We start from the raw sequence: 23099 nt of genomic DNA on the forward strand, positions 1-23099 counted from the left end.
TGTTACTAGGCAAAAGTGATTAGGCAATCAGGATAGACAATAAACAGAGTAGCAGCAGCATATGTGAAGAGTGAAAGTGTCTATGTGTGTGTGTGTGTGTGTGTGTGTGTGTGTGTGTGTGTGTGTAGTCAATATGTATGTGTGTGTGTTTTGTGTGTGTGTGTATGTATGTTGGAGTGTCAACTCTACTGGTGGTTTTGTCATAAAAAATGTTGCATTATATAGTGCACAGGTTCCCAAACTTTTTTATTCAGGCCCCCCTACCAGCATTGGGGAATATTCTATGGCCATTTCTATGGGCACAAGCACTGTTCATTGGTGGAGAGAAAATGTTGCAGGTTTAAAGCTTATTTCCTGCAATTCTACACATTTTGTCTTGGGGTACAAAGAACTTTTAGCCATTTTAAAGCTCATTATCATTCAATTGTATACATTTTGCCATGTCTAATGTGCATTCATGTGATATTTGAGTGACTCAAACATTACAACAAAATCTGTGGGCTAAAAAACGTTAGCTGACATGGGCTAGTTGATCTGGACATTTCTGGCAAGTTATCAATTGCTCTCTAAGGTACAGTATACAATGACTGATATGACAAGAGGAAAACCCAATTTCAAAATGGCACCTTGTGCATTCTATTAGTACAACTTTCAACAGTAAGACTGACTTCCTTTTTTATGATTTTTTTCATTTTGCCTGCCTACCCCTCACGCCCCACCCTCCCTAGAGGGCACGCTCCACACAGTTTGGGGACCCCCCACGCGCCACACAGTTTGGGGACCCCCCACGCGCCACACAGTTTGGAGACCCCCCACGCGCCACACAGTTTGAGGACCACCCACACGCCACACAGTTTGGGGACCCCCCACACGCCACACAGTTTGAGGACCACCCACGCGCCACACAGTTTGGGGACCCCCCATGCGCCACACAGTTTGGGGACCCCCCCACGCGCCACACAGTTTGGGGACCACTGATATAATGAATGTACCCACTCTGGTATTGGCACGTGCATTTTAGCCAACAACTTGCAGATATAGTGCGGGTTTAGCCTACAAACATGATGACATTATTATGGTCTAAAATCATTTTTATTTGTCAAACGGCAGCCAATCAATGATCATTATGTCACCAGAATAAGACCCTCGATATTTATTAGAAAGGAGCATCAAGCTCATCACCAGCTTGCACTTTCCCCACCCTGTGAAGTTCATCGTAGTTTATTTCATCTGTAGCCAAATAAACTGCATGGTTTCCCGAGTCGTAGTGGGAGGACCACACACCACATCATCGCGTGACTCCAAGTTTACTTGGATATGACAGTTATTGAATCAATATTTGCACATAAAGGCGAAACACTTTATCATACATTGATATAATAACCATCATTAAAACCTCAATTTCTTGCCTAATTAATTTTACCACCGACACAAAAACATCCCACCATGTCGAACGCACAAATTGTCTGTCGCCATTTATAAAATTGTACACATACTTTCTGTTTCAATCACAGCTGTCCTGATTATTTTTATATGCGGTGACTTTACTCACATAAAAACTGTTGATGGAAGCATGGTCAATCTTTAGAAAATGCATCCTTTATCTGCCGTTTCCATTAAGGTTTCGTGGGGTAACTACTCCGGTACTTGGGAAAAACATCCCTTTTCTATGAACAACATTTCATTAAATAACAAAAAATGTGTAAACTCTAGCCACTTATTTTCCTTTACAGTTTGTTTGCCTAACCATTACCATCATCCACATAACTCTTTTTTTTAAATAGCAAACTCTGCTTTTTTTGTGCCAGCAATTGTTCTTGGGGGGGGGCTAGTTACCCCACGTTACCCTACACAAGTTGCAACGTTGCTTTTGTCAAATAAACCTGGGTCAATGGAAAACTACTGTTACTCTAGTTTACTGTGGTAGTGTTTTGTCACCCTTCTCCAACTAGTGTTTAAAACAGTAGTCTGTGTTGGCATTAATAACACATCAGCTCTCACACGAAGCCATTCGACTCAGCTGAATGAACAAAGCACAAGGGGGTACACAACCACTGTAGAACAGTTTCAACTTTGGCATGAACGTTTTAGGACACAGTACATACCAATACCATAATAAATACAGAGAAATGTGAAGACATGTAGCTTATAAAGTGTTGACACACCACATGCTGATACTGTAAATAAGATTCATAAAACAAACATCATGGAGTGTGTGTCAGAGGAGGCTGCTGGGAGGAGGTATAGAAGGACAGGCTCATTGTAATGGCTGGAATGGATCAATGGAATGGAGTCTAACATGTTGTTTCCATGTGTTTGATGGATTTGGTACCATTCCATTGATTCCATTCCATCCATTCCAATGATCCCGTCCTCCTATAGCGCCTCCCACTAGCCTCCTCTGGTGTGTGTGTGTGTGTGTGTGTGTGTGTGTGTGTGTGTGTGTGTGTGTGTGTGTGTGTGTGTGTGTGTGTGTGTGTGTGTGATCCAGGTGAAGCTGTGGTATATGTATCAGTGAGTCGTTGTGATTACTTGGAGTGTGTGTTGGAGTGCCTTGAGCTGATCTATCAGCATAACAGTGAATATTTATCTGCATGAGTCAGAACATACATCATTCAGAGTGAGTGTGCTCTGTGGTCTTCCGAGATTTCATTCCCTCTTCTTCATGAGAAGTCCACACTGGGAGTTGAAATGCAAACGTTTATGTTTTCAAGAGGAATTCAGATAAGCACCAACAAAAATTGTCAAAATTTTTCTGTGACGGTGGTATTCCATCGTGGCGTTCTCGCTGTACATCTATTAACAACACTGGGAACAAAATTACACAAAATGAACACTAAATTACCATGAGTCCTTGCTGCTGTCCGTCCGACGTCATCTCCTCGCTTGCCGGCGCTTGGTGGCAACATCGAAGCATGTGACCATCATGACGTTGACATTGCAGAGGTTGACCCTGCTCTCCAGCCTCGCCGTGACAACCTCCAAGGCTTTCAGGTGCTCCAGAGAGTCCACCTCAAACGTCTGCCACAGGTCAACTACACAAACACAACGTGAGGTTAATTTTTCTAGCCATCATCTCAAAATAACATGAACGAGGAAGGCCTCTGAGGATCAATATTAGCCACCTAACATTACATATTCTCACCAACACACCAGACAAGCACAGGAGAGAAGAAGAGGTTTAATGTGCTGTGTTTACTCTTACAACACCAATCGCATAGGGGGCAGTATTGTCACTTTCGGATGAAATACGTGCCCATATTAAACTGCCTCCTACTCAAACTCAGAAGCTAGGATATGCATATTATTAGTATATTTGGATAGAAAACACTCTGAAGTTTCTAAAACTGTTTGAATGATGTCTGTAAGTATAACAGAACTCATATGGCAGGCAAAAACCTGAGAAAAATCCTACCAGGAAGTGGAAATCTGATGCGTGGAATCTTTCCAAGTCATTGCCTATCGAACACACAGTGACTAAGGATTCATTTTGCACTTCCTAAGGCTTCCACTTGAGGTCAACAGTCTTTAGAAAGTTGTTTGAGGCTTCTATGATGAACAGAGAGCGAACAAGAAGGCTGGGAAGTTGTTGACTCAGGGAAGGACATCAGTTCATTGGCGCGCTTTCACGTGAGAGGTAGCTGTGTTCCAAAACGTTTTTCAAGACACTGTTAACGGGATTGGTGTCATAAGAAGTTGGGCCACAGTAGGATGGAATATTCTATCTATTAGACTGATTCTATGACAATACCAAGAGTCAATGCAATGGCTGCTGAAAAGAACGCCACAAGATAAATGGTTTTGTACAGTTGCTATTGCATTGGTCATTAATGAAAAGATGAATGTTCACACACCTTGTAGTGTAAGTCCAGTTGCTAAGAGAAATAAACTGACTAGTTAATTAATGTCTGATGAATCTACAGAAAACACCCACACTCCATGTTCCATTTCCCTGGCTCCAGCCTGAGGTTCTGTTTGGCCAGCTCCAGCTCTGTCTTCAGGCTGTTGTACTTGGCTCTCATCTCCTCCACCCTCTGCTGACGGTGCTCCAGGAACTTGAGTTTGGCACTGAAGCAAGCTATCCCCTGTTAACAGCAACACAGCCATTTAAGGGCAAGGTGAGCTTCGGCTAAATATCTGATTCAACTCAGAGTTTTTTCACAACAACAAACCTAAGTATCCTGGATGTCTCCCAAATGGAACCCTATTCCTAATACATAGTGCACTACTTTTGAACAGAGCGCTATGGGCCCTGGTCAAAACGTTTCACTACATATACAGTACCAGTCAAAAATGTGGACACAGCTACTCATTCCGGGGTTTTTCTTAATTTTTTACTATTTTCTCCATTGTTGAATAATAGTGGAGACATCAAAACTATGAAATAACACACATGGAATCATGTAGTAACAAACAAGTGTTAAACAAATCAAAATACATTTTAGATTCTTCAAAGTAGCCACCCTTTGCCTTGATGACAGCTTTGCACACTCTTGGCATTCTCTCAGCCAGCTTCATGAGGTAGTCACCTGGAATGGATTTCAATTAACAGGTGTGCCTGTTAATTGTACATTTGTGGAACGTCTTCCTTCTTAATGCGTTTGAGCCAATCAGTTGTGTTATGACAAGATATACAGAAAATAGCCCTATTTGGTCAAATACCAAGTATTATGGCAAGAACAGCTCAAATAAGCAAAGTGAAACAACAGCCCATCATTACTTTTAAGACATGAAGGTCAGTCAATCTGGAAAAGTTTAAGAACTTTTAAAGTTTCTTCACGTGAAGTCATCCACCTCTGGCCTGCTGGCCCCCCTACCTCTGAGGAAGCACAGTTCCCGCTCAGCCCAGTCAAAACTGTTCGCTGCTCTGGCACCCCTATGGTGGAACAAGCTCCCTCACGACGCCAGGACAGGGGAGTCAATCACCACCTTCCGGAGACACCTGAAACCCCACCTCTTTAAGGAATACCTGGGATAGGATAAAGTAATCCTTCTAAACCCCCCCCAAAAAAAGATATAGATGTACTATTGTAAAGTGGTTGTTCCACTGGATATCATAAGGTGAATGCACCAATTTGTAAGTCGCTCTGGATAAGAGCATCTGCTAAATGACTTAAATGTAAATGTAAATGTAAGTCACAAAAACCATCAAGCACTATGATGAAACTGGCTCTCATGAGGCCACAGGAATAAAAGACCCAGAGTTACCTCTGCTGCAGCTCATTAAGTTCATTAGAGTTACCAGCCTCAGAAATTGCAGCCCAAATAAATGTTTCACAGAGTTCAAGTAACAGACACATCTCAACATCAACTGTTCAGAGGAGACGGCATGAAATCAGGCCTTCGTGGTCAAATTGCTGCAAAGAAACCACTACTAAAGGACACCAATAAAAAGAAGAGACTTGCTTGGGGCTAAGAAACATGAGCAATGGACATTAGACCGGTGGAAATCTGTCCTTTGGTCTGATGAGTCCAAATTTGAGGTTTTTGGTTCCAACAGCTGTGTCTTTGTGAGACGCAGAGTAGGTGAACGGATGATCTCTGCATGTGTGGTTCCCACCGTGAAGCATGGAGGAGGAGGTGTGATGGTGATTTGCTGGTGACACTGTCAGTGATTCATTTAGAATTCAAGGCACACTTAACCAGCATGGCTACCACAGCATTCTGCAGCGATATGCCTGTCACGTCCTGACCAGTAAAGGGGTTATTTGTTATTGTAGTTTGGTCAGGACGTGGCAGGGGGTGTTTGTTTTATGTGGTTCGGGGTTTGTTGGGCTATGTACTTATGTAAGAGGGGTGTTTGGTTTATGTGTTCCGGGGTTTTTTGGTCTATGTTCTATGTTAGTGTATTTCTATGTTCAGTCTAGTCTATCTATTTCTACGTTTAGTTCATTGGATTGACCTTCAATTGGAGGCAGCTGTTCCTCGTTGCCTCTGATTGAAGGTCCTATGTATAGGGGTGTTTTTGTAATGGGATTTGTGGGTAGTTGTTTCCTGTTTTGTGTCTGTGCACATGACATGACTGTTTAGTGGCGGTTGTTGTTTTGTATACGTGATTTGTTTGTTTTTCCTTCTTTTGATTTAATAAAGAGGATAAGTATACACGTTCCCGCTGCACCTTGGTCCAATCCTTACGACGCCCGTTACAATGCCATTCCATCTGGTTTGCGTTTAGTGGGACTATCGTTTGTTTTTCAACAGGACAATGACCCAAAACACACCTCCAGGCTGTGCAAAACATCCTATTCTATTTCATGTCCCTCTCTGTAGGAGAGGTAAGCAAATGTTTTATTTTGCCTCTGGTGATGAGGGACTATAGAGTGAATCAGCTCACTCTAGAGATATCCTCTATGAGTCTGCTCAATGACTAGAATTGTTGTCTGCTACAAATTTTAAAAAATCAATATCAGAAAAAAATGTCTAAGTACGTGACAATTAATTTTGTTTAGGCTTTGTCAAATGTCTGGCAAATCCTAAAATCTATGGAAATCCTCTAAGCCACATTTTATGACCATTTCAATTAAAAACCTCAAATTGTTCCCACGTGGAATTGGTTATAAAGTACAGTACCAGCCAAAAGTCTGGACATACTTACTCATTCAGAGTGTGCAAAGCTGTCATCAAGGCAAAGGGTGGCTACTTTGAAGAATCTAAAATATATTTAGATTTGTTTAACACTTTTTTGGTTACTACATGATTCCATATGTGTTATTTCATAGTTTTAATGTCTTCACTAATATTCTACAATGTAGAAAATAGTAAAAAGAAAAGAAAAACCCTTAAATGAGTAGGTGTCCAAACTTTTGACTGGTACTGTATATGTAGGGAATAGGGTGCCATTTGTGACACATCTTCTGACTACATTCACCTTAAATTAGAAAATAGTACATTTTCAAAGGCTAGTTCATAATTCTATGTATTTATGAATGTACGGTATGTACAGTGCCTTCAGAAAGTATTCATACCCCTTGACTTTTCCACAATTTGTTGTGTTACAGCCTGAATTCCAAAATGTATTTGTCACGTCTGATCCTGCTCCTCCCCTCCGGCATACGACGTCGCCAAAGTACTAACCACCGGTCCTGGGATTCATCATTACGCACACCTGGCACTCATCATTTCGCGCACCTGTTAATCATTATGATTCACACCTGGACTCCATTACCTTCATCATTTCCTCCCCTTTATATGTCACTCTCCCATGTTCACTCACTAGTTGGTATTGTTCTTGTGTATCGGCGTTCTGCCTTATGATAGTGTCGTGTTCTTGGTTTGGTTTTATTAAAACGTTTCACCTGCTTCCGACTCACCGCCCCATCGTTACAATATTAAATTGATTTGTTTTCTCTACCACCTACACACAATACCCCATAATGACAAAGTGAAAACATGTTTTTAGAAATGTTTGCTAATTTATTGAAAATGAAAAATATAAATAGTTTGTAGAATACGTTGTAGAAGCACCTTTGGCAGCAGTTACAGCTATGCGTCTTTCTAGGTAAGTTTCTAAGAGTTTCCACACCTGGATTGTGCAACATTTGCCCATTATTCTTTAAAGATTCTTCAAGCTCTGTCAAATTGGTTGTTGATTATTGCTGGACACGGAGCTGGTTAGTACCTTCAAGTACCTGGGAACAGTGCTGGATAACAAGTTGATGTTTGAGGAGAACACAGATGCCATCTGTAAAAAGGGACAGCAGAAGTTTTTTCTTTCCTGAGAAAGATTAACTTGTTTAAGATCAGCAAGACAGCCAATAACACTGTTTTACAGGAGTTTTAATGAATCCGTAGTGATGTTCTCAATGGTGGCCTGGTTTGGCAATCTTAATGTTTGTAACAAAAATAGGTTGGACAGGGTGGTTAAGGTGGACAGCAAGGTCATCGGGGTGCAATAGGCACATCTCTCAGTGACATTCAGAAAGCAAGTGGTGAGGAGAGCTAACAGTAGCTCTCCTCCTAGACTGGCCTGATCAACCATTTGCGCTTCTCCCCTCAAGTTGTTGTTTTAGACTTCCCAAACTCAATAGCAACAGATACAAGAACTATTTTATCGCACAGGCCATACACTTTTTGAATCTGCACGTGAAATTAAATGTATATTTATTGCTGCAGTTTTGCACTATGACCGCTCCTTTTTTATTGATTTTAAGATTGTAACCGATCTCATTATTTCATGTTGTGAATGTCTGTTGTATTGTTGTCACTGTCAAGGAGTGTGAATACTTTCTGAAGGCACTGTATGTAGTGCACATATAGATTATGTACATGCTAGTATCATGTAATGCATGGTAAGTTTGCGATTGTGCTTGAGTTGTGTTTGGCTATATATGTGTTTATACACAAACTCAAGAAAGCCCTGATTTTCCCCTAATAAACTAAACATGTATCCAAGCCTATCCTTAAACACCAACATCTCGTCCCCTCACCTGTGTGTCTCCTCCTCCTCTGCAGCCTCTCCACGTCGTCTATCTCATACACCTTGATCTCATAGGCCTCTGGGATGTCACTCTCTATCCAGCGAGATCTGGGGGCACTGGCTGACCTCCTGAGAGACAGGGACGTGTCGTGGGAGAGACGCCGCGGGTGGGAGCCTACAGGTCAAGTAGAATGGAGTACAGATGTAAGATCTAAATTGGACCTGTATTGTCGCAGAAAAATAATCATGCAGCAACAGGATTTGAACGTTTAGTCCATAGTGTTGCTTGTCAGTGGTTAGGCTATTAGCTGGACAAAATGAGGCTACACGAAAAGTGGAATACTGTTAAGGAAAAAAACGACATTGATGAAAGTCATTTTGTGAAAATGTGAATCCCTTGCCCGGTTACCTGGCCCCTAGCAAAAACAGACCGTATAGAGGAAAAAGGCTTCAGCTTTGCCTGTTCCTCTCTGCCCCTGGACCCTGGCCCCAGCCATTTCTGTCTGCGTCCCGATTCTCCACCCTTCCCAAAGTGTGCACTTGCATACTTGGGTTCCCGAGTGGCATGGTGGTCTAAGGCACTGCATCTCAGTGATAGAGTTCGATTCCAGGCTGTATCACAACCAGCCGTAATTGGGAGTCCGATATGGCGGCACACAATTGGCCCAGCGTCGTCCGGGTTAGGGTTTGGCCGGGGTAAGAAGTCATTGTAAATAAGAATTTGTTCTTAACTGTCTTGCCTGGTTAAATATAAATAAATACTTTGTCATGGAATTCAGCTAAACAAAAAGGGAAACTCCAATGGTCACACCGATCCCATACTTTTAAATCCATGACGGGAAGTGAGAACATGGGAAAGGGTGTAGAGACCCCTCAGTAACCTTATTGCCAGTGTGTTGTTATTTCTCTGAGCACTGAAAAAGCATGTCACACACATATCAGTGTTTTTATTGTTAACACAGAGGACCTTGTTTACCACATCTGCACCTGTGTACAGCTCACACCTGATATTTTAACACAGCACAAAACAGAAAACATGAATCAGGCACTTGTATCTACAACGACTTACAATATGACCATTTGGCAAAACTGGTTGAAATTACATAATTATCACGTAATTTCAACCAGTTTTGTCCAGTTTTGCTCACTTGCATTCAACTAAGGAATTACCCAGATCAGGTCTTACCATTGCTGCTGCTCCTCTTAGGGTTCCTCCCAATCTGGGCCACACTGATAATAGAACAGCTCTTATCGCTGATAGAGTCTCTGTTGGATGTGTTGCTCCTTGTGGCTTCGCTGTCTCTTACCATGCTCTCATAGCCACTGCTCACCATGCTGTCCCTATTGGTCAATAACGCTGTCTTCCCCATGGCCGGGGGCAGCTCCCCGCTCAACACGCTAGTGACATCACTGGCGTGCCCGCTGAGGTGATTGGGCCTGCGGGGGCGGTCAACCTGGCATAGGGCGAGGGTACAGGGTGATCAGCGTGAGCCTCTCCCATCGATCTACAGGTAACTCCGGCCACTGCCGGGGGTAGTCCTCCGGAGGCCCCCCTAAGCAGCTCTAAGATGTGCCCGTTGATGACCCGGACGGGGGACTTTGGTGCAAGGCGTGGTGGTGGGGTCTGAGGCGACCGGGTCTGGTTATGGCTTAGAGACTGGGTGGACCAGGGTGGACTTTGCTCAGGACTCTTCCCATCAGGGGAAAGACCGGTGCTCCTGTTGATGGACTGATGGAGCTCCTTGAGAGAGAAGCTGAGGTTCTTGGTACTAGGGATGGAGATCCGGCGGGCATTAGGGCGGGTTTCCCTGCTGCAGAGAGCTTAGACGGGCCGGATCTTGGAGACTGGAGGGTTGTGTTGGGGTCAGTTATAAAGGTTGACCTGCTGGTTTTGGGAGAATGGGCTGTGTTGGGGGTGTTGTTATCCGTCAAGGGAATGGGCCTAGGGGCCCTCCTTGGGCTCCTGCTGGCCCAGGGTAGGGTGGGATGGTTTGACTCCCATTCAAAACTTTTGGACCCCTTGGAGCTCACAGAGGACAGGCTACTGCCTCGGTCCAGAGTGTGGAACTCCAGTGGTATTCTACCTAAAGAGTTGGTCCTGCTAGCCATCTGCTCTAGTTTAGCACTGAACAGCCTACTGCTTTCCACTACAGGGGATTTCAGCTTCCCGCTATCATGTCTAACACTCAGAGTGGATGGCATGGGCTCCAACGGTGAACTACTGGCTGTGCTGAGAGAACTGTTACTAGTTCTCTGTCTCTGGGTATGCTGCTCCAGGCTGTACTTCCGAGCTGGTGAGAAGGGGAGAGGGAGGCTCTCCCTGGCCCAGGAGCAGATCCCCTGCCTGGCTGAGGATGGCCTCCTCTCCAGGGTCACCCTGGGACTACCAGGGGTGGATGATGTAACATCTGGTTCCTTATTTGTATACTCCTCTCTCATCAGACTATAGCTCTCCTGCTTGTTGATATTATGCCTGCCTCTTGGTAGACTGGCTATTCTGTGTTGGTTAGCTGCAGGGTAACCAGGGTTACAGTTCTCTGGTGTATTCCGGCTGCTTTCACTACAGTCCCCAGACAGCTTTGCAGTAATTAAGGAAGAGGGAACAGGTAGGACTCTGTCATGACAGGTGAGGAAACAGGTGGTAACGTCCCCTCTTATGGGATAGCTCCTACCTCCTCTGCCGCATTGAACACCAGCTCGTCCTGACCCGTCTGTCCCAACGGCTGCTAGACCGTCACTGTGATGGTAGCCTTCATATCCTTTAGGTCTAACTCTGTGGTGGACAGCTGGGGAAGGATCATCTCTCCTAAGGGAACACTGGTAGCCAAGGAGGAGGTGGTGGAGGACGAGGGGGAGAAGAGGGATGGAGAGAGAGAGGGGGATATCGGGGAGCTCTTGACCGCCGGAGAGGTCCTGGTCTTGGGTTGCAGCCAGTCAGACCTCCCTGGGTATCCAGCTGGCTCCAGAGACAGGGGAAGAGGAGGATGTGAGTTTGGCACAGGGCTGATCTGAGAATAGATTTCACGGTGCTGTGGTAGGTAGCTGTACTCAGAGGGGTTGCCCTGGCTCAGGCTCTGGCAGACTGAATGTAAACTGATAGAGCCCCAGGGGTGTGGTTGGTCCTCGTTGGAGCTGGCTGCACTGCCATCCTCACAGTCATACAGACCAGAGTCCTCTCTGAATATTGTCGACAGGAAGACTGCCATCTGTCACCAAGCTCTCTTTCTCAGCCACAATGGAAAACTCACTACACTTCAAATCCATATTCAGTGGTTTAAAGAAAGGGGTATTCTCCCCAGTCTCAGGTCAGCCTGAGCCATCTTGGGGGACTGGAGAGGACTTAGTTGTGGTAACCGTCTCGCTCCTGTCGATGCACCCAAGTCGCTCCTGCAGCTTGGCGAACGTGTCACAGTTAAGACTCAAGTCCCTCTCACACTGGCCCACTTCTTCTGCTGTATTCTGAAAAAGTTGTTCTTGGACGATGCTCTCATTCTCCTTCCTCTCTCCCTCCGGTCTGGGCATGATGTTTAGAAGGTGCAGCATTAGTTCTTGCTGTAGAGCAAAAAGCATAGCTTCCGATTCCTCTTCAGCCTTATGCTGGTGTAGAAAGGGGATGATGGGGGTAAACTCCGGCTGGCCCTGCTGGTACAGCTCCGTACCGGGCTGCTGGACAGAGCCATCAGGGTTGACGTGAATGACCGTGTCACAGGACTGGTCACTGCTGGAGTGGCCATCTAGCAGGTCGCCACTGAGCCTGAGCTGGGGCAGGTCACTGAGGTCAGAGTCTACAGCACTGGTGGAGTTCCCTCCACTCCACTCTCTAGTCAGGCTTCTACCACTGGGAGAGCAGGTTGTTGAATGCTGGGGGAGGGAGAGGGGTAGAGAGCGGGGGAGGGATATGGGAGAAATCTGGTAAGAAATCAATAATTCAGTAATTGATTGGTGGGAGAGAGAAAATCAGTGATAGTGATACATTTTTGCCTCTTCAGAAACATTTTCTGCTAAACTGTTAAGAACATTTTATTTTATTTTAATTTTATTTCACCTTTATTTAACCAGGTAAGCTAGTGGAGAACAAGTTCTCATTTACAACTGCGACCTGGCCAAGATTGTCATGCCCTGACCATAGAGAGCCTTTTTATTTCTCTATTTGGTTAGGTCAGGGTGTGATTTGGGTGGGCATTCTAGATTATGCATTTCTATGTTGGCCTGATATGGTTCCCAATCAGAGGCAGTCTTTCATTGTCTCTTATTGGGGATCATATTTAGGCAGCCTTTTCCCACTGGGTTTTTGTGGGATCTTGTTTTTGTATAGCTGCTTTGAAGCCTGCAGAACTTTACGTTCGTTTTTGTATTTTCTTTGTTTTGTCGGTGTTCATCTAATAAAGTGTAAGATGTACGCTTACCACGCTGCACCTTGGTCTCCTTCTTACGACAAACGTGACAAAGATAAAACAAAGCAACACAAACAACAACACAGAGTTACACATGGATAAACAAGCGTACAGTCAATAACACAATAGAAAAAAGAGAGAGTCTCTATATACAGTGTGTGCAAATGGCATGAGGAGGTAAGGCAATAAATAGGCCATGGTAGCGAAGTAATTACAATTTAGCAAATTAACACTGGAGTGATAGATGTGCAGATGATGATGTGCAAGTAGAAATACTGGTGTGCAAAAGAGCAGAAAAGTAAATAAAAACATGGGGATGAGGTAGGTAGATTGGATGGGCTATTTACAGATGGGTTATGTACAGCTGCAGCGGTCGGTTAGCTGCTTAGATAGCTGATGTTTAAAGCTAGTGAGGGAAATATAAGTATCCAGCTTCAGCAATTTTTGAAATTCGTTCCAGTCATTGGCAGCAGAGAACTGGAAGGAAAGGCGGCCAAAGGAGGTGACAGCTTTGGGGATGACCAGTGAGAAATACCTCCTGGAGCGCGTGCTACGGGTGAGTGTTGTTATCGTGACCAGTGAACTGAGATAAGGCGGAGCTTTACCAAGCATAGACTTATAGATGACCTGGAGGTCAGTGGGTCTGGCAACGAATATGTAGCGAGGGCCAGCCAACTAGAGCATACAGGTCGCAGTAGTGGGTGGTATAAGGTGATTTGGTAACAAAACGGATGGCACTGTGATAGACTGCATCCAGTTTGCTGAGTAGATTATTGGAAGCTATTTTGTAGATGACATCACCGAAGTCGAGAATCGGTAGGATAGTCAATTTTACTTGGGTAAGTTTGGCGGCGTGAGTGAAGGAGGCTTTGTTGCGAAATAGAAAGCCGATTAAAAATTTTATTTTGGATTGGAGATGTTTCATATGAGTCTGGAAGGAGAGTTTACAGTCTAGCCAGACACCTAGAATATGTGGACAACTACAAATACCTAAGTCGGAACCGTCCAGAGTAGTGATGCTAGTCGGGCGGGCGGGTGCGGGCAGCGAACAGTTGAAAAGCATGCATTTAGTTTACTAGCGTTTTAAGAGCAGTTGGAGGCCACGGAAGGAGTGTTGTATGGCACTGAAGCTCGTTTGGAGGTTTGTTAACACAGTGTCCAAAGGGCCAGATGTATACAGAATGGTTTCGTCTGCGTAGAGGTGGATCAAGGAATCACCCGCAGCAAGAGCGACATCATTGATATATACATTGTGTTACTGTCTACTAAGAGTTAGGCCACCCAAGGTTAATTGAATAATACTTTTGTCACCATTATTGGCACCATGGTAAGAAATCTCTAATTCAGTCATTTACATATTTTTGCCTTCTTCTGTGTCCTACGAATGCGTGAGGTGATCTGGACAGTTGACAGTGTCTCTGAGCAGTGTTCTGGTAAGTCAGTCACATGGGCCAGCACGGTCGTACGACAGTTAAAATATTACCCAGAGACTCCTGTAGCAGCATGGTCACTTTATTGTCCCTGTGGTGAGCACAAAATAAAACCATCCTCGTCATCAACAACATCCTCATCACCGTCATACATTATACATAAAGAATACAATTATAGTATATACCAGTATTATACATACAATTTTATTATCTACTGCATGAATCCATCATTTCCTGTTTCATTGCATTGTAATAAAATCAATGTTAGAGTCTCCCGTATCTAACCTGTTAGGGATGTTTTTGTTTCCATTGTTGATTAAGGCCAGGATATCACTGCCCAGCTCTGACTCAGGCCGTTCAGTTCTGCTGTCAGTGGTTCTACTGGTCCCCTTTATACTGTCAGCCAGGTCTATCATGATCAATCTGCCATGACCCCCTGGTACTGAATTAAATACAGGAAACAAAGGAGGAAAATACTGAGATCATCAGAGAGAATAGGTGAGAATTGAACAAAGTATTCAAAGTATTCTTGGAAAACAAATTAGGTACAGTTTATTCAGTCAGAAGATGAAATCTCCAGATGCGTATTAGTTGAATAGCTTACTCACGAGTCTGTAGGGGGACACATAGAGTGCAAGTTACGCACAGGTCACTGACCAAAGAGCAAACAAATAAATAATTAAGATCGTGTTACTGTCTTGAAAAAGGTCTCTGAACTAAATGTGTACACATTAAAGGGATGTATCATAAACGTAGACACATGTAACATATAGATTTGCATTAGTATAGAGATGCAGAGATGTACAGATTAACAGCTGGGACCCATATGGCTCCGTTAGCTGATTCTCGGCTTCACCGGGAATCAGGGAAATCCAAAATAGATAGATTCCAGATGTCCATTAACTAGCATTAAGCCAATGTGGAAAAAGTTACAAAACTCCCATTGCCTACATCACAGATAACATACCAAAAAGTTGACAAAACAAAAAGGAGAACCGACAAGGTACTACACAATTAGAGCTAGCAGGTATGATTTTCTCTTTAATTTTGAGCCCACGGCAAGAAGGCACCAGAGCCTGCCATGCTAACTGGTTCCTACTAATCAAATCCAACTTTATTTGTCACATGCACCGAATACAACAAGTGTAGACCTTACCGTGAAATGCTTACTTACAAGCCCTTAACCAACAGTGCAGTTCAAGAAGAGTTAAGAAAATATTTATAAAATAAACGAAAGTAAAAAATTATAAAAAGTAACACAATAACATAACAATGGTAAGGTTATATACAGGGGGTACTGGTACCGAGTCAGTCTGCGGGGGTACAGGTTAGAGGTCATTTGTACATGTAGGTAGGGGTGAAGTGACTATGCATAGATAATAAACAGCGAGTAGCAGCAGTGTACAGAACAATTCGGGGGGGGTCAATGTAATAGTTCGGTGGCCATTTGATTACCCTCTGTAGCGCCTTACGGTCAGACGCCGAGCAGTTGCCACACCAGGCGGTAATGCAACCGGTCAGGATTCTCTCGATGGGGACCCGTGCCAAATCTTTTCAGTCTTCTGAGGGGGAAAAGGTTTTGTTGTGCCCTCTTCACGACTGTATTGGTGTGTTGGACATTGATAGATCGTTGGTGATGTGGACACCAAGGAACTTGAAACTTTCGACCCGCTCCACTACAGCCCCGTTCATGTTAATGGGGGCTTGTTCGGCCCGCCTTTTCCTGTAGTCCACGATCAGCTCCTTTGTCTTGCTCACATTGAGGGAGAGGTTGTTGTCCTGGCACCACACTGCCAGTTCTTATCATTGTCGGTGATCAGGCCTACCACTGTTGTGTCGTCAGCAAACTTAATGATGGTGTTGGAGTCGTGTTTGGCCACGCAGTCGTGGGTAAACAGGGAGTACAGGAGGGGACTAAGTACACACCCCTGAGGGGCCCCGGTGTTGAGGATCAGCATGACAGATGTGTTGTTGCCTACCCTTACCACCTGGGGGTGGCCCGTCAGGAAGTCCAGGATCCAGTTGCAGAAGGAGTTGTTTAGTCCCAGGGTCCTTAGCTTAGTGATGAGCTTCGTGGGCACTATGGTGTTGAACGCTGAGCTGTAGTCAATGAACAGCATTCTCATATAGGTGTTCCTTTTGTCCAGGTGGGAAAGGGCAGTGTGGAGTGCGATTGAGATGGTGTCATCTGTGGATCTGTTGGGGCAGTATGCAAACTGGAGTGTATCTAGTGTATCCGGGAAGATGCTGTTGATGTGAGCCATGACCAGCCTTTCAAAGCACTTCATGGCTACCAATGACTGAGGTGGTATACTTCTCAATGTCATTGGATGAATCCCAAAACATATTCCAGTCTGTGCTAGCAAAACAGTCCTGTAGCGTAGCATCTGTGTCATCTGACCACATCCGTATTGAGCGAGTCACTTGTACATCTTGCTTTAGTTTTTTCTTGTAAGCAGGAATCAGGAGGATATAATTACGGTCAGATTTGCCAAATAGAGGGTGGGGGAGAGTATGCATCTCTGTGTGTGGAGTAAAGGTGGTCTAGAGTTTTTTTCCCTCTAGTTGCACATGTGACATGCTGGTAAAAATTTGGTAAAACTGATTTATGTTTGCCTGCATTAAAGTCCCTGGCAACTAGGAGCACCACTTCTGGATGAGCATTTTCTTGTTTATGGCCTTATAGAGTTGGTTGAGTGCGGTCTCAGTGCCAGCATCGGTCTGTGGTGGTAAATAGACGGTTACGAATAACATAGACGAGAACTCTCTTGGTAGATAGTGTGGTCTACAGCTTATCATAAGGTACTCTACCTCATGCGAGCTATACCTCGAGACTTATTTAATATTAGACATCTTGCACCAGCTGTTACTGACAAAAAGACACACACCCTCACCCCTCGCTTTACCAGACGTAGCTTCTCTGTTCTGCCGGTGAATTGAAAATCCCTCCAGCTCTATGTTATCCGTGTCGTCGTTCAGCCACGACTCTGTGAAACATAAGATATTACAGTTCTTAATGTCCCGTTGGTAGGATAATCGTAGGTCATCAATTTTATTTTCCAATGATTGCATGTTAGCAAGTAGAATTGATGGCAGTGGGAGTTTACTCGCTCGCCTAGGGATTCTCAAAAGGCAGCCCGATCTGCGTCCTCTTTTCCTCCGTCTTTTCTTCACACAAATGATGGGGATCTGGGCCTGTTCACGGGAGAGCAGTATATGTTTCTCGTCGGACTCGTTAAAGAAAACAGCTTCTTCCAGTTCGTGGTGAGTAATCCCAGTTCTGATGTTCAGAAGTTATTTTCGGTCATAAGAGACGGTAGCAGCAACATTATGTACAAAATAAGTTAAAAAATAAGTTACAAACAACGCAAAAAAATTGACAAAATAGCACAATTGGTTATGGGCATGTAAAACATCAGCCATCCTCTTCGGCGCCATTTTAACAGCCATTTTAACTAGATAACACAGCCACAAAGTCTCTATCTGCTACTTGTTTACATCACACTTTCTCGTGATTGGTGGATTGTACCTCACAACCTCCAACACTTGGTCTGGAATGTACTTACATACTAGCATGGCTAGTGGCTAACGTTAGCCAGCTTGAACTAGCTACTGAGCTAGCATACGAATTTGGTAGCACAGAGTAGATCCTCCATATGGCGTTGAGAAGTTTAGAAGATATCCGGAAATAAGTTAATAAATATGTTATAACCCAAAAACATAACTATGTTTGTACTAGGTAACCAGATCGTGACTGCAACTAAGCTACTAAGTCTTTGACCACACTGTGTTGCTACATGGGTGAGTAAAAACTCCTACCCTTCACATGAAGCAACATACAAAGTTATTAATGGTTGCATCCCAAATGGAACCCTATTCACTATGTAGTGCACTACTTTCAAGCAGAGCCTTATGGCTTCTAGTCAAAAGCAGTGCACTATATAGGGAATAGGGTGTAACCATAGTTTGTGCAGGAGTTCTACAATCTACAATGAACTCTGAGAGCTGCTGTTGGACGTGCAGAGTAAAGAACATATGGGAGCCGCTGCAGGAGGACGATGGTGAGGTGATGTCACTGCGAGTTCTGCTTGTCGGGCCGTTGGCACGGTGACGTGATGCGTTGGCTACATCCAGGAGAAAAGCAGCTTTCTCAGCGTTGGGGACAGAAACTACACTGAGGTGCTTAAGCTGCAGGGAAGGAAGACATGTTTTATTTAATTATTTAGATTTAAAATGTATATACACTACCGTTCAAAAGTGTGGGGTCACTTAGAAATGTCCTTGTTTTTGAAAGAAAATACATTTTTCTTGTCCTTAAAATAACATCAAACTGATCAGAAATACAGTGTAGACATTGTTAATGTTGTAAATGGCTATTGTAGCTGGAAATGGCAGATTTTTTTATGTAATATCTACATAGGCCTACATAGGCCCATTATCAGCAACCATCACTCCTGTGTTCCAATGGCACACTGGGTTAGCTGATCCAAGTTTATAATTTTAAAAGGCTAATTGATCATTAGAAAACCCTTTTGCAGTTATGTTAGCACAGCTGAAAACTGTTGTTCTGATTAAAGAAGCAATAAAACTGTCCTTCTTTAGACTAGTTGAGTACCTGGAGCATCAGCATTTGTGGGTATGATTTACAGGCTCAAAATGGCCAGAAATAAAGAACTTTCTTCTGAAACTTGTCAGTCTATTCTTGTTCTGAGAAATGAAGGCTATTCCATGTGAGAAATTGCCAAGAAACTGAAGATCTCGTACAACGCTGTGTACTACTCCCTTCACAGAACAGCGCTAACTGGCTCTAACCAGAATAGAAAGAGTAGTGGGAGGCCCCGGTGCACAACTGAACAAGAGGACAAGTACATTAGCGTGTCTAGTTTGAGAAACTGACGCCTCACAAGTCCTCAACTGGCATCTTCATTAAATAGTACCCGCAAAACACCAGTCTCAACGTCAACCAAGAAGAGGCGACTCCGAGATGCTGGCCTTCTAGGCAGAGTAAACATTTTAAAAAATGTTGCAAAGAAATTAACTTTATGTCCTGAATACAAAGAGTTATGTTTGGGGCAAATCCAACACAACACATCCCCGAGTACCACTCTTCATATTTTCAAGCATGGTGGTGTCTGCATCATGTTATAGCTATGCTTGTCATCGGCAAGGACTAGGGAACAGAGCCAAGCACAGGCAAAATCTTAGAGGAACCCTGGTTCAGTCTGTTTTCCAACAGACACTGGTAGACAAATGAATCTTTCATTAGGACAACCTAAAACACAAGGCCAAATATACATTGGAGATCCTTTCCAAGACGACATTAAATATTCCTGATTGCCTAGTTATAGTTTTGACTTTAATCAGCTTGAAATTCTATCGCAAGACTTGAAAGTGGCTTTCTAGCAATGATTAATAACCAACTTGACAGAGCTTGAAGAATTAAAAAAATATATAAATGCAAATACTTACAATCTAGGTGTGCAAAGCTCTTAGAGACTTACCCAGAAAGACTTGCAGCTGTAATCGCTGACAAAGGTGATTCTAACATGTATTGACTCAGGGGTGTGAATACTTATCTAAATGAGATATTTCTGCATTTCATTTTTAGTAAATTTGCAAAGACTTCTAAAAACATGTTTTCACTTTGTCATTATGGGGTATTGTGTGTAGATGGGTGAGAAAAAATATCTTGAATCAATTTTGAATTCAGGCTGTAACACAACAAAATGTGGAAAAGGTCAAGGAGTATGAATACTTTCTGAAGGCACTGTATGTAGAGGGGGATAGAGGGACTCTAGCACAGACTCTGGACCTGCACAGCAAAAATGGTTATATTAAATGTTGTTCAATGTGACAATGCCAAAGTCATTATGTAACTGGGACTATGTAGCGTAAATACGTTAACTCCCACTACCTGGCTTTTTTTTGACAGTACATCTGAATTAGGGATAAACTAGTGTATTTAGTTCATGAATGGGGCCTTCAAATTAACAAACAAAACACAGTCATTATACAAGATACCCTTAATGTGACATGACACCTTAGTGGCATACTGTATGTAGTCAGTGGTGGAAAAAGTACCCAATTGTCATACTTGAGTAAAAGTAAAGATACCTTAATAGAAAATGACTCAAGTAAAGGTAAAAGTCATCCAGTGAAATACTACTTGACTTAGTCTAAAAGTATTTGGTTTGAAATATACTTAAGTATCAAAAGTAAAAGTATAAATAATTTCTAATTGCTTATATTAAGCAAACCAGACGGCACCATTTTCTTGTTTTTTTAAATGTATGGATAGCCAGAGGCTATCTTCAACACTCAGACATAATTTACAAATAAATAATTTGTGTTAGTGGGTCTGCCAGATAAGAGGCAGTAGGTATGACCAGGGATGTTCTCTTGATAAGTGTGTGAATTGGACAATTTCCCTGTGCTGCTAAGCATTCAAAATGTAATGAGTACTTTTGCGTGTCAGGGAAAATGTATGTTGTAAAAAGTACAATATTTTCTTTAGGAATGTAGTGAAGTAAAAGTGAAAGTTGTCAAATATAAATAGTAAAGTAAAGTACAGATACCCCCAAAACTACTTAAGTAGTACTTAACTACTTTACACCACTGTATGTAGTGATAACAGTGCCTACAGCAGCACATGTTTTTCTGTGTTCTTAAGACCTGGGGCTTCATTAACAAAATGTACTTATGCACAGATTTCACACGAATGAATAAAATGTAATGCAGAACTGACGATTCCATGTTAAGCGTAACAGAGATTCAAGTCTGTTCTATAAGCGTTTCAAATTTCTATCTGATCTGAACCGTCCGCAAAAATAACACCATCGATCATAATTTACCTGGATTCCATAGATGGTATCCTCATAGAGATATAGGTCTGCTGGTGGGCTGTCCTGGAGGTTGCCTGACAGTGAGTCCCTGAGGACCTCTCCCTGAGGACCTCGTCCTCCCCACAGACTTCCATAGCAGAGACAGACACAGCCAGGCTGGCCCCAGTCCTCTCCCTCCTCCTCTCCATGTGACTGTAGAACCAGGAGATGGCACATGGGATGACCCCTAGACTCTGACTACTGCTATCACTGTGTGGGACTTATCTGTTAAATACAGCAATAAGGCACACACAACACAGTCAGTTTGGGTTCTCTTTCTGTGTGTGTGTGTGTGTGTGTGTGTGTGTGTGTGTGTGTGTGTGTGTGTGTGTGTGTGTGTGTGTGTGTGTGTGTGTGTGTGTGTGTGTGTGTGTGTGTGTGTGTGTGTGTACCTAGAGACCCTCAACTGCACTGCCATTCAGCATCATGTTATGTCCCCATTGTAGGGTTAAATAGGATGACAGAGGGGATGGAAAGGACAGATTTCCCCCAAAATGAAGGTTCTAACTAAGCAGTGTTAATTGTCCTCACCCTAAACAGTCAAAATACAGTCCTCTGAAATGGCAGTGTTTACAGAATTATTTCCCTGATTTTAAGAAGAAAATGTATTAATAATAACAGATTGGATTTACGAACAGCACTTTATATTGTATATCTCTGTCACTTATTAGCAGACACATATCCTCCTCCATTACACTCTTTGAAAAAAGATGGCACTTACATCACAAAGGGTTCTTCCCTGATGCCCACAAGGAACCCTTTCTGAGTATTTGTTTTTTTGTATTCTTCTTCTTTATTCATTCAGTCAAAACCCATTGAGAGCATGGTCTCATTCCCAGTGGTGCCCTGATCACAACAATACAACAACCAATATAATGTAAAACAAAACAGAAATCAATACAAAACATGTATGACAAACAGTTACAGTCCTCAGCTACTAGGTTAACACCCTAAATGAGATGAATTAGACTATCCTTACAAACAGGTGGCCAGCCGAAGCAAAATGGTCATTAAAAGCCCCACAAATGTCAATTTTGTCTGGTATGGGACCAGAGGCTGTTAAAACCTGCTGGGGCAAGGAGGGGGTGGAGTTTTGTTTCAAAGATTTGACCACTTTCCAAAAGTTAGCTGGATTACCACCACTATCTGACACAATCCAAGAAATATGTTGATTTTGCTTTTGTAACCAGAGATAGACATATATTTCTTAAATGTCTGAAGGACCAATAAGACGTAGAATCAGTGAGCACAGTTACCTGCACGTAATAATGTGATTATTGTGGATAGTCAAGTTAATATAATAGTTTGTTTAAAACGTTTACATGCTTTGCAGGAAGAATGATTTCTCTAATAATTCTGTTTACATGGTCACATCTGAAATCAGGCTACTGACGGGACTTTTTATAAATGCAGAAAATCACTAGTCAAAATAAATGTTATACCACAGTGACTATGCTATTTTTGCGAAGACTATTTTATTCTGAGTTTTGACATATAAAGTGTGTATGTGAAAACTATTTATAAGGTGCATACATTCAGGTTTTCTGAACTCACTTCTCTCATGGATAAGAGGGAAGCTTGCGCTACCCGGTGCTGGTACATGTGCAGATCAAATACACCACTGGAACGCTGATTAAGCTGTTTACATGTTCTAATAATTAGAAAGATTGCTCAGAAAACCAGCTGTTTTAATCGGGGTATGCTTACTTCGATTATGACCTGACGCCGATTAAGATAAGCAGAGTCAGGTGTTTCCATGACTAATGCCATACTCATACATAAAAATTCCTAAAATGTCTCTTTATAATAATGCATGAGCGAGATTTAGGTATCTTAACATCTCTTATGTAGGCAACTGGCCAATGGTCACTGAACTCATTGGCAAATATCCCATTTGCTGTAAACTTTTGAGGGGTATTTGTTACAATAATATCTAAGAGAGTAGATTTTTCAGGGTTTTTTAAATTGGATTTAGCAT

General features: G+C 42.9%; 1 pseudogene; it reads right to left on the reverse strand.

Moving 5' to 3' along the window:
• Nucleotides 1–2488: 2488 nt before the first annotated feature.
• LOC106608101 (kinesin-like protein KIF26B) overlaps nucleotides 2489–23099 on the reverse strand; it is a 34508-nt pseudogene continuing 13897 nt past the window's right edge.

Source organism: Salmo salar, chromosome ssa06 (assembly GCF_905237065.1).
Source record: "Salmo salar chromosome ssa06, Ssal_v3.1, whole genome shotgun sequence".
Classification (NCBI taxonomy): domain Eukaryota; kingdom Metazoa; phylum Chordata; class Actinopteri; order Salmoniformes; family Salmonidae; genus Salmo; species Salmo salar.